Consider the following 5,412-nt stretch of genomic DNA (forward strand, 5'->3'; position numbering starts at 1 on the left):
CTTTCTTTCTTTCTTTCTTTCTTTCTTTCTTTCTTTCTTTCTTTCTTTCTTTCTTTCTTTCTTTCTTTCTTTCTTTCTTTCTTTCTTTTGACATTCTTAATCCTAGTTTCCTTCCTTACTCTCTGGAAGCTCCTCCTCAGTCCCATTTGTTGGATTTTTGTGCAGACATCCTGGCTGCTAACCATGTCTTATGCACTGGGCTCAATCCTTGGCTTGCTTCTCTTCTCTGTCTCTATGCTATACTTGGTGATAGCATCAGTTCTCATGAACTTAGTCATCATTTCTATGCTGATAATTCCTCTCTACTTATCTAGCCCTAACCTTTCTGTTGACCACCTGTCTCACATCTCCAAATGCATATTAGAAATTCTAAAGTGGATGTCCCATAGACATTATAAACTCCAAAACTGATTGCATTATCACCTCTCCTCCCACTCTCAACCCTCTCTAACCTTTCTATTATTGCTGAGAGTATTACATACTCCCAGCCACTCAGGCTTACTACTTAGATGATATCCTAAAATCTTAAATTTTTCTCACTCACCATATCCAATCTATTGCCCAGTCCTGTTAATTTAGCCTTTATAATGTTTAATAACATCTCTTTCTCTCCTCTGACACAGCCACAGTCCTGGTGCTGGCCCTTACCATCTCATGCTTAAACTATTACAATTGGCTTCTGACTCGTCTTCCTGCCTCAATTTGCTCCCTACTCCAGTTCATCCTCTACTCAGTTCTCTAAGCAATCTTCCTAAAGTACAGTTTTGACAATTTCACACACTCTTACACCCCTATTCAGTAAATTCCATTGACTCCCTATCGCCTCCAGGATATTCTATAAAATCATCTGTTTGATATTCATAACTTGCTCTCCCTGCCCCTTTCCAGTCTACTTACTCCTTACTCACCAAATTCTACTTAGCATTCCAGTGACACTGGCTTCCTTGCTGTTCCTTATACTCTTATCACTGAACTACTGTTCAACGCACTGTCCTTCATTCCTAGAATTCCCTCTGTTTTCATCTTTATCTCCTGACTTCCCTGGTTTTCTGCATGTCCCAGATAAAAACAATGTTCTGGAAGAAACCCTTCCAAATCCCGTTTGATTCTGGTTCATTCCCTCTAAAATAATTGCCACATTATATTTTTGATAACATAAATATATGCAGTTTTTTTGGCATGCTTTCCTCCTCATTAATTAGACTATGAGCTTTTTGATAGTAGAGAAAATGTTTGGTTTGTCTATGTATACCCAGTGCTTAGTACACACATAGTAGGAATTTAATACATGCTTACTGAGTGACTGAGATAAAATTCTGTGCCAGATCCAATAAAATCTGAATAAGGAAATAAGAGCTGGAAATGGAAGATTCCTCTTCAATCTAAATATGTTTAAAGGATGAGAAATTATTTATTGTGTGGTCTCAAGTTTCCATAATGGTTATAAAAAATTTTAATGACTTTCTGAATTAAGAAAGTTTGGGTTTAAATCCTGCTTACTTACTAGCTGTGTGATTATGAGAAAGTCATTTGACCTCTCATTTGTTCATTCAACAAATATATATTATTAAACACCTTTTGAAATGCAAAATAGAAAACAATCTATACTCAGGGGTGTTATGTCTTACTAGGGGATAGAGTATTTGAATAGATAAATAAATATAAGATAAAGTTTCATCATCTATAAATTGGGATAATACCATGTGTACTAGCTACCTCAATAGTTTGTTGTAAGGAAAGTGCTTTGCAAAACTTAAAGTACTCCATAATGTGAGTTATTATGACAATAAAATGTCAGTAAATATATCATTACAAAACAAACCAGCATCAGATTGCAGCCTTGCAACACTATCTTTTTCTCTTTTAAATTTAATTCTTAAATTTCCCATATCTACTGGTTTTCCTGACATCTCCATTAAGAATTCTATCTATCCCAGTAAAGATTTTTAAGCTATACAGCATTAAATGTTAGTGCAATCCTTGGGTAAGTCAGTGACATTTACATGACCAAAATCTAATTTCCTGCTTATGTAGAAAGAAGCAAATTAAGCTAGTCTTCTCACAAATGTTCACCATTCTCATGAAAATGAAGGTAACTGGGAGTGTATCTTATAGTTTTGGAGATGGAAGAGAATTTAGAGATAAATTAGTTGAAATTTGTAACCTGTGGACTAGAGAATAACATGTCTGACCAAGTTCAAAGAGTTAAGTGAAAGAGCTCTTTCTGTGAGTCCGGTCTTCTGACTCCTTCTCACACTAAAGGTTGAAAATGCAAGTGACTTTCATACTATATTGAATGTTTTATTTGGAGTTAGAGGACTGGAGTTCAAGTCTTGGCTCTGGAATTTATTAACTTATTTGACCTTGGACATATCATTAGACAGAATCAGTCATCCCATAAAAAATAGGAAGTTTTAGATAATAGATCTGTGGCATCACCTACTACTAGAATATGGAAAGTACATTTTTGGGGAATACTATTTTTAAAACAAATTAAGGAGGGGCATCTAGGTGGTGCATAGAGCAGTGGACCTGGAGTCAGGAGGACCTGGGTTCACATGTGATCTCAGACACTTAACACTTACTAGCCAAGTGACCTTGGGCAAGTCACTTAACCCCAATTGCCCTGCCTTCCTCCCCAACCCCCCAGCAAAAAACAAAACAAAAAACAAATTAAGCAAAACTTTTAAAACATCCATTTCCTAGAAATATTTCTCAACCTGTGAAAATAAGTAGTCACTGAAATTTTATTTGAAGCCCCCAACAGCTTTATCTTATGCAGAATAATTTGATAATATTTTTGAATGATTCATGTTCTTCAAAATATAACAATAGCCATGTTTCTATGAGTGGAAAAAAATCATTTATTTACTTTAAATAGCATGTTGTCTTCATTAGAGAAATGGAAATTCTGCCAAGTATCAGGGAACATAAAATTTCTCTGTCATATTGATTTCAATTACATTACAGTGTTTCTTGCCTAGCTTCTTGTTACTTACTACATAATATTATGCCATGGCCAATAAAATCCCAAATGAAGAAAGAGAGAGACAGGGATAGAGAGAGACAGAGACAAAGACAGAGATAAAGATAGAGAAACAGAGAGATAGAGATAGTGACAGACATACACACAGAGGGAGGGAGGAAGGGAAGCATAGAGAGAGAGACAGAGAGAGAGAGAGAGAAAGAGAGAGAGAGAGAGAGAGAGAGAGAGAGAGAGAGAGAGAGAGAGACACACACACAAAGGAAGATTCAAACCTTCTCCCAAAAGAAAACGATGGTTGTAAGAATGAGGAACCTAGTCTCCAGACTGCCTTAAACTTCAATGAGTTACTTTCATTTAGCATTCATTTTCATATATATATATATATATGTATATATATTTCTTATTTTTCTTTTATTTTCTTCCCTCACCTCCTCCCTTCACCCTAGAGATGGCTGCCATTAGACACAAATCAGTGTATGTATATACACACAGAGAAATATATATATATATATGTGTGTGTGTGTGTGTGTGTATGTGTGTGTGCATATATGTTTATGTAAAATTATTCATTACATACTTCTATTTATCAGTTCTTTCTCTGGATGCAGATAGAGTCTTTCTTCATATATACTTGTTGTTGTTGTTTTGTTTTTGTTTTTTAAATTTTTTTTATTTTTTGCTTTTTTGGAGGGGGGGAGGGAAGCCAATTGGGGTTGAGTGACTTGCCCAAGGTCACATGGCTAGTTTTTGTGTTAAGTGTCTGAGGTCGGATCTGAACTTGGGTCCTTCTGACTCCAGGGCGAGCTTTCTATTCACTGCACCACCTAGCCTCCCCTCTTCATATATACTTTATTTGTAATCTGTATATTTATAATAGTCAAAATGACTTAGTCACTCAAAGTCTTTCTTAAAACAATATTGCTTTTACTGTATACAATGTTCTCTTGGTTCTGCTCACTTTACCTCTTTACTATTTCAGGCAAGGCTTTCCATGCAATTCTAAAATCATTGAGCTCATCATTTTTATAGTAGAGTAGTATTCCAGCATAATCATACATCATAATTTGTTCAATCATTCCCTAATTGATGTGGATCCCTGCAATTTTCACTTATTTGCCTCCACAAAGAGAGCTGCTATAAACATCCTATTCAAAGTTACATAATATATATATAGTTATATCATATATAAAATATATAAATTATATTCAAAGTTCAAAGTTATAATCACCATTTGTGAATTTCCCTCCATCTCATTTTTGCTCATTATTTTCTTTCTCAGCCTCGCTTTTAACCCTATTCCTGTAACTTTATTGTCTTTCCCCAACCATTTTGCGTTCATTTTCAACAGAGTAAAGACGAAATCTACATGTATGCATTAAGCATAATACTATGATATATTATTCTCTCATAGCAGATGAAATGTCTTGCTTTTTATTTTGTTGGTTATATATGTGAGTGTGTATTTATATGCATATATACATACACATACATACATACATATATATATGTATGTATATACAGGTACACATACTTAAAAATAAAACAAAAATTTAAAAGTGCCCTCCAAACTGTAGTATGTAGTTATGTGGGGTAACTGGTTAAAAAGAGATATGGAAAATTGCATAGTTTGTTTTTTTATTTGAAAGACTGGCATTTCTAGGGATGGCTAGGTGGCACAGTGAATAGATCACTGGCCCTGGAGTCAGGAGGACCTGAGTTCAAATGTAGCCTCAGACACTTAACATTTAACCCCAATTGCCCTGCCCTCCCCCCTCGAAAAATAAAAAGAAAAATTGCCATTTGTTTTTATGATACTTTATTACATATTATTTATCCATAAAAATACACAGTCTCAACTCTAAAAACAACTATTTGCTAGAATTATTTCCAGATTTATTTATTCAACAGTGAACTTGGGTGTTAAATTTGATCAGTAAACAGCAAATCAAACAATTATTTTTCTTTTTTAATGCTCAAGAGAACATTATTTAGAAGACTAATCTATTGTACTGAGAAGCAGAATTTCGACCCTGATTCCTGTTTGCTGCTTTGCATCTATATAAAAATGTATTTTCCCTCTTGCATACACAATGCCAAGAGTTTAGTATTTCTTATTTTTCTAAAGTGTATTAATTGATTACTCCCCCTCCTTCTACTGCATTGAATTGACTGAAAATGGCAGCTTTGGTGTGATGTGAAAACAGCATAAATATTTGCTGGTATTCATCCAAATATAGGCCTCCTGGAAATATAAGTTATACCCCTAACATGAGAAAATAAACACTCTGAGCATTCCTTGAAAGGAATGTATATTATCTATGAGGTAACTCTCTAAGAATATTAGACATGAGTTCCTATTCTGCTAAAATGTACTTTGTCATCTATCTATCTATCTATCTATCTATCTATCTATCTATCTATCTATC

This window comes from Petaurus breviceps, unplaced genomic scaffold (genome assembly GCF_028583685.1).
Source record: "Petaurus breviceps papuanus isolate PSGF00001 unplaced genomic scaffold, PetGlider_PUasm1.0 38, whole genome shotgun sequence".
Lineage (NCBI taxonomy): Eukaryota > Metazoa > Chordata > Mammalia > Diprotodontia > Petauridae > Petaurus > Petaurus breviceps.